An 8447-nucleotide genomic window follows, 5' to 3' on the forward strand; every position below is an offset into this window, starting at 1 on the left:
TTGAGCCTACTTAAGTATCTACAACAGGGCCCCGTTTAGCTATAAGAAGACTCGTATTAGAAGACTCGAGCTATCGATTGAACTACAACAAGGGAATTAACTTACAATGCAAATATTCGTGGAGGTCCCTAAAATGTGGGATAGATTTAGGGTGAGCTGAGGGCCCCAGTAGGACCGTGAACGTGGGCCCCACATTTTAGGGGCCCCCAGTCACGGCCTTCCCGGAGCCCTCAGCCCACTCACTCTATATCTATCTCTAAAATATTTAAAGTCAGGGATAATCAAGGGGCCCCTGAAAATCGCAGATCCAAGTCTGCTTGTCATGCTCATTTTGTTTTTGGATCTTACAAATTGCCAGTTTCTCAAAGCTATGTCGAACTTTTAATGCTATAAGATATCCGTACTGCAATTTTGGGGCCCCTAGAAGCTCGGGGCCCGGTGCGGACCGCACCACAGTGGTTCGATCTAGAACAAATGTCGGACAAAACCTCAAACTCTCTTTTATATAGCTGAAATCATATATTTGAGATATTTTATGCCATATTTAACTATTACGGATTTTTGTTTTCATTTTTTTTTTCTTGTTTTGGACTGATAATTAGAATATTCAGGTTTGGACAATACATTTTCATCTTTTTCAATCTTTTATACAAAATGGTCAACTTGGACAGGCTAGTTCTCAGTTATTTATTGACGGATTGAAATGATTTTTTCACAGCATGCCAGGCCTTACTTGAATTTCAACATATATTTTTGAGTAATTTTCCCGGGCACAACTCCAATAGTAAAAACAACTAGACTAAAGTGAATTGACAAAAAATATAAACTATTCATCCAAAGATATGGAAACTCTACACAAAAACCATCATAAGTAGATATGATCGTCTAAATGTCCACCTTATTTATTTATTACGCCAATTTTTCAGATTTATAAACTAAATCACTACGATGAACTTGTGATTGAAAAAGTCACTCAAAAATATATGTTGAAATTGATCTGATGTCTGAAAAAAATGTGAAAATTTCATGCACATTTGTCCATAAATATTTCAGATCTAACCTTGCCTTGATGCAAGTATCATCCATTTAATCAGTTTCAGAATGATTGTCATGTCTATAGCTTCAGTCTGTTATCATACTTGTTTTATAAGCAAAAGCAAGTCCACTTAGGGAATGATTTTTCCAATTTGTTTCATTTTATCTGGGGACTGCACGTCGAAGGAAATAGTTTCGTTCAACCATTTAAATGAGCCGAGATATTTTTTTTACAAGACACCGACACATGCAACGCCCAATGGTACAGTCGGAGAACATTCCTCACGAAAAGTTTTCCGGCCTGCAGCGGGAATCGAACCCACACTCCTTAGCACGATGCGGCTAAATGCCACGACTACGAAGCCCACATTTGTGTTTTATTATTTAGTGACAGTAAATTTGAATTCAAATTTAATGTCACTAAATTTGAATTCAAAGTATTTTAATACCCTAATAATATCAAATATAGGTGTGGAAAATATTTAGTTAAAGTATAATACCAAAATATTGTATACGTAGGGTCCCAGAGTCCTAGCGGTAAACGCGCAGCTATACAGCTAGACCAACCTGAGAATCGAGGGTTCGAATCCCACCAGTCGAGGGTCTTTTGGTAAAGTAAATTTTCTCGACTTGCCAGAGCATGAAATATCATCGTACCTGCCACACGATATACACATGCAATAATGGTCAATCGGCAAAAAAAAGTCCTCAGTTAATAACTGCGGAAGCGCTCATAAGAACACCTGTCTGCTTAGCAACAGGCTTTGTCCCAGTTGGGACGTAACGCCAGAAAAAAGAAGAAGAAGATAGCAGCGATTTTTTCGTTTCTTCTCGGTATGCAATTCATGGCTACTGCGATTGCAATGCAAGTACTAGCGTATCACAGGTTTATTATTATTTAATTAGAATTGCACTCCGTATACCTTCAAACGCGTTGAAAATGGTCTATCGCAAGTTTTCGCAAAATAATTTATACCCTACTTGAAAGCTCTTGTTTTTAGCTTTCGAATGAACTTATTCTCATCGCGGGCATTCGCGGGCTACTAATGTCATAGGGTACTTTTCTAAAAAATAATATGGTTTTTTAACAATTTTAACTTTAATTCACTTTGTATGAATTTTATGAAAATTTTCATTCAACTCAGGTGTACTTTATGTATATACAAACAACTTCTCTGAAGATACCGTTGCGGCTTGAGCTCTTTTTAAATTCATAAATAGCTTGTGAAACATGGATTGCAAATATTCATTTTCTTGAAAAATCATGTCCACGGTCCACTCAAGGAGCTGTATAAAATTCAAAACCCAATGAATCTGCTTCAAACTTTGGATTTGAACCACAGAAGTGTTAAGAAAGTCGGGAAAAATATAACTGTTCGGATAAAACAACTTTGATTTTTGAGGTTTTGGACGCCTTCGGACCATTGTGCGCACCCACCGCACCCCCCTAGCTACGCTACTGCTTTCATTACAAACCTATAAGAATGAACAATCTAAATGCTCCTTACAGCTCTTAAACGTCGATACTGTGCATTAATATGATGAAAATGTGTATTATCCTGACGAAACTTCAATTTTCATTTCAAATTTGTAAAATATTTTGTCTAAGAAAATTATTCCGTTTTTGTCAACTGAAAATCGTCGATCGTGTTGATAAAAACGGAACATACCTGTATCAGAAAAAAAGAAAGTTATTACCAATTTTAGGAAAAAACATAAATCACCCGAATGGCTCGATACTGTTGCAGACTGTGAGAGTTGCTGCTCTTGAACGCTCTCGTGCCACGTACCAAACGAGAGAGTGAATGTTTACCAGGGTTGTTGACGTTGATTAACGATTAACACCGTTGATTCGTTGACGTTAATTGTAACGATCAACGAATTTTGTGTTGATTTTTCGGAACCGTTGATCAACGTCACGTTAACGCTTGGCGATGATTTAACGTCAACGGTCAACGTTAATTTTTTATGTTAATTGTGGTTTTTTCCAAATTTCCTTTCCAGCAAATCCCAGAGTTTGTTTCAAGTAGGATATGCAAAGTAGCGAGAGGCAAGAAATGAAACAACAAATAAGTTTAGGGGTCTATTTTATAAGTCGAGTCGATCAAAATGACCAAAAACTTCGCTCGACTCGGGTCTGTCACTCGAGTTTATCGACATTTGTCCCTCTATGTGACTGGATTACTATGGAAGTCGACGTGTCACAAGAATCTGCTCGATTTACAAAATAGACCCCTTAAAATAAGGGCCCTATTTTATAAGTCGAGTCGATCAAAATGACTCGACTGGAGTCACTGTCGACCAAAAAATTTGCTCGACACGGCGCTGCCACTCGAGTTTTTCGACTATTGTCACTCTATGTGACTGGATTACTATGGACCTATGCACGGGCTCATTTTTTGACGTTTGAGCGGTGCTGTATTATTTATGTGACCATGGCAACGAGTGAATTTGGCACCGCTCAAACGTCAAATTAGTGAACTCGTGCATCGGTCCATGGGAGTCGACGGGTGACATCTGAAATACGCATGTTTACTTTGATAGACAGTGATTACAGACGAGTCACATGAATCTACTCGATTTACAAAATAGACCCCTAAATTTTCGGTTTATTTATCTGTTGTCTTCAGACTATAATAAAAAAAAACATGTAGTTTATGGCATCTACTTTTAAATAATGAGTGAAATTTTTTTAACTCCAGTCAAAGACAAAGACTGTTTTTCCATACAAAATTAGCAACTTTGAAGCACTGTATCACAGTTTAGTTGGAATTTCCATGAAAATAAAATTACGAACTACAAATAACCGGTTTTATTTTTAGTGAATTTATCACATTGCAGTCATTTTTGAAGAGTTTCAGAGATTTGTTTAAAGACAGAAGTAAGGAACTGAGAGATTTTTTAATTTGATTACAAACAGTACTGACTCCTATTCTAGGCACTTTAGATTCGTTTCGGTAGTGACTTTTTTGAAAATTCGTTATTCAAATTTCCGTCAATGGGTTACATGCATTCGCTACTCGCAACATAGTATTTTTAGTGAATTTATCACATTGCAGTCATTTTTGAAGAGTTTCAGAGATTTGTTTAAAGACAGAAGTAAGGAACTGAGAGATTTTTTAATTTGATTACAAACAGTACTGACTCCTATTCTAGGCACTTTAGATTCGTTTCGGTAGTGACTTTTTTGAAAATTCGTTATTCAAATTTCCGTCAATGGGTTACATGCATTCGCTACTCGCAACATAGTAACTCACTTGCGCTAGTGTCTATGCACGAAAAATCGCTAAAATGTAACGCGAAAAATATTTGTATGGCGAAATGCATCTAACGAATTATTTCTCAACATTGGAAACTATTTTCGAAAAAATATTTGGTACCGGTTGTGCGCAATGCTGATGGCTATTATGCCTACCAAATATTTTTTCGATTAATGCTCTCATTTGCAAGATTTTTGAAGTTAGATGCCTTTCCCCATACAAAATGAAACGAGAAAACTTCTGCTGATCAACTGTGGGCAAGAGCAAAGCAGGCAATCCATTCGAACTACTAGAAGTTGAGATATAGGTCCCAAAATATAAGCATTTTGTCTGGAAAAATAGCATTTGGTTACTTACATTTGCCACTGAATTTTTCAGGAAATAGCTACGTGATCACCAGATTTTTTTTCAGATGTGTATGTTCAGGAGATCAAGCAAATGCAACACAATTTTCAATTACTTAGGTATGCGATGTCAGCGGCAAGAATTCTCATTTGTCCTTATCCATGCAGTCATTTAACCTTGAAATTTGTGATTTTGGAACGCCTTTACTTTCCGGAAACCAGTGTACAATAATTGAACATTTCCTCGGCAAAAAGGCCACTTGGCTACATGGATCGGTAGATTTTCATTTTCCCCCCTTTCATCGTCATTGACAGATTTTGCAACGCGTCCGGATTTCTCTTCCACTCGTACACAATTGGGTTGTTTAGTGAAGAAAAATTCTCAGTTTGTTGCAGCTTGATCGAAAGAGCACATCATTCGAAGTATAATACGATTTTATTGCACTCCAATATCTCAATGATTTCAATCCGTTGACCTAATAACGTTTCAATTTACACAATGACAGTTCGCCCTGAAGTAAAATTTGCCGAGGGGTGATTCAAAAGTGATTTCCATACTAATTTCAAACGTGTTTTGAAAATAGTCCCAGGTAACGGAAAAATGTGAAACTTTGGATTCTATTTCAATTTTTAGTGTAGATTCAGAATATGTAAGAAAATTGATACCCCTAAACAAGCCAATTGTTCTTGACTCTTGCTGTTGCATCCTTTAATACCCATAAACAAGATTTTTTTTTTCAATTTCCATGGTAACGGTATTTGCATGGAGACAACTTGTTCATAAACGTAGCGAAAATTTTCATTGCACCTACACAGGTCACCCAGTAATCAACGATAAGATTAACGATGTTCGTTGACGTTAATTAAACGCAACCCGTTGACGCTAACGTTAACAAATATGAAAATCAACGAAACGCCGTTAACGTTGATCTCGAGAAAAATTAACGTTAGCGCCGTTAATCGTTGATTAACGTTAACAACCCTGATATTTACGTTCATAGGGCTCTCCGAATGCGATGTGCCACGAACTGCTATGGTTCGCGAACTGTTACACTCTCCGAATATGGTTTGATCGGTTTATTCTGATCGAAATCCAAACACTGTATGCAATTTATTTGAAAAATTCTTACTCCGGAACTGTTGATTCTAGAGAAAAATGTTTTATGGAGGAGTTGTGGTGAATCGTTTGGACTACATGAAAAAAATATACACTGAAAAAATATTTTATGTTTTTTCATAAAAAAATCATATATAAAACTTATATTTTAAATTATACAAAAACTCCATTTTTAATATTTTTTAAATTTTCACTATTGAACGTGAATAGGAAACAGATGTTTGGGACAAAGTTTCATGGTGCAATTTTTTTTAATAAAAATGTTTTTCTAATACAGTTAACTCTCCCTTACTTGATATTCCGTATCTCGAGATCGAGTTAGAGAACCATAGTAGAAATTGGTTTTCATTGCTAACTCGATGGTCCCTTGGATCGCAGTTGCACTGGTTTTATGCTGGGAGGGAGGCACCGATACTACACACGAAATATAGAACAATGTTTGTTTGAACTGCAAGATAACTCCAGCTTGCCAACAACAATCAAGGCAGGCTTGGGGAAAATCGTTAGTTTTCTTTTGTTGTGTACTGTCGATTTTTCCTGACCAAAAATGGAAAAAGGGCCACAGTTTTCTATACACTAAATATTCATTTTTATTGGAAAAAGTAAAACGATGCGTTTTTCAATGCTTTATATTCAATCCGATTGAAAGGTGCTCACGTAACATTACTTGCATTGTGTGCATGAATTGATTTTCATTCTATTTTTGCCACTTTTGATGAAATTCGAAAATGTGTTTTAGGGTAACCAATATATTTTGGACCTCTATATATTTTGGACCCCCTGGGTCATTTTCCTGCAAATTTTCCAGTTTAAATAGAAAGACCAATACAATCCGCATGCCATTTGGAAAGATAGGACTATTCCGCAATTGCATCAAGCGTTTGTGCATGGAAAATGTGTTTATTTTATCTGAAATTAATTTAATTAAATCGGTTCATCCATGCAACCGTTACAACACGTTACAGACAGAAATTGAAGACGTCAGAAATTTTTCAAATGTAAACAAAACCTTTTTTCAAATTTCTGAACTAAAAGCGTAGAATTTCTTCGCTTTTCCATTGTCAATCGATTGATTAGACTATGGGCAAGCATATTATACAACCAGTGCCGTGGACTCTGTCGCCAAACGTTAAAAAAATGCCGGGGTCCAAAATATATACTTTGAGGGTCCAAAATGTAGTGGTGTGTCAAAAATAATGAAAAACAGTGCCTCACAATTCAATTATTTTCGACGTTTTTTGGATCATACATGACCGTATGGGCATTTTAATCTCGTAGAGGAAGTTTTTCTCTACATTTTGGTATGTTTTTTGACTTGGTTACGCTGTGCAAATAATTAATTGGGACAAAACTGTAAAATCACTTCCTTAGGGGGTCCAAAATACGACCGTTACCCTAATCAGTTACGCGCTTTTTCCTTGTTAGTCCAATGTTTGAGATCTGGGCTCACAATGACAGTTCGTGACAGCGGAATCCCGGCTCACTATGACGTACAGAAATTTTGTATTGGTTTCTCCCTCCCAGGTTTTATGTTCTGTAACTCGATACCTCCCTAACTCGATAGTCCCTTCAATATCGAGTTAGGGAGAGTTGACTGTAACAACAGTAATCGATTGTAAAAATTTCATTTTTTTTTTTTGTCAAAATAAATACGTTTTTATGATACAATAAGAATCTTTAAATTATTCTGAACCATGATGACTATCATGATAATCTCTCTTTAAGTAGTTATTTTCGAATTATATCAAATTCGATGCAAATAATATTAAATAAATAATAAAATAGATTATTTTCATTAGTTATTCGCGATTCCCCATCAAGAAAAAAAGTGAAAATAAATATGGCATATACTCTCTAAAACATATTGTTCTTGATGGAGAATCGCAAATAACTAATAAAAATGACCAATTTTATTATAAAACTATAATTGAACATCATATATTTTGAAAATGGATACTTATAGAGAAACCCCAGTAAACACAAACTCGTATACAATAGCGCATAAGAGTGCAAATGTGGAGGCGATATACCTACATGCGCCATAAGGCTGCATGCAAGATGTACGTATATCGCCTCCACATTTGTACTCTTATATCACATCATATATGACGGTGTGTTTACTGGGACGCTCATGATAATCATTATAATTTAGAATAATTTCGAGATTCTAATTGTATCATCATAACACATTTATTTTGACAAAAAAAAACAATACATATTTTGAAAATCAAACAAAAGCGTTCTTAGAAAAACTTTTTCATAAAAATTTCTCCATCATGAAATTTTGTCCCAAACATCCGTTTCCGATCAAGATTCTATGATGAAAGATCAAAAAATATTAAAAAAAGGGTTTTTGTGTAATCTACAATTTAAGTTTTATTTCTGTTTTTTTATGAGAAAACATCAAATATTTTATTTGTAGTCCAAACAGTTTACTACAACCTCTTCTTAGAACATTTTTCTCTAAAATCAGCAGTTTTGAAGTTGTAATTTTTCAAATAAATTGCACGCAAAAACGCATAGGCCATTTTCAAAAGTTATTTTTAGGTGAAAATTATCAATTTTTCTATGGAAAACACGGGGGTGACCCATTCCGAAAAGGGCGTTTGGCATAAAGCAGTTTCATACAAGAACAGGTACCATTTAAAAGAAGGCACATAATTCTCATTATACCAAATGTCCATTATGCCA

The sequence above is a fragment of the Aedes aegypti genome, chromosome 3 (assembly GCF_002204515.2).
Source record: "Aedes aegypti strain LVP_AGWG chromosome 3, AaegL5.0 Primary Assembly, whole genome shotgun sequence".
Classification (NCBI taxonomy): domain Eukaryota; kingdom Metazoa; phylum Arthropoda; class Insecta; order Diptera; family Culicidae; genus Aedes; species Aedes aegypti.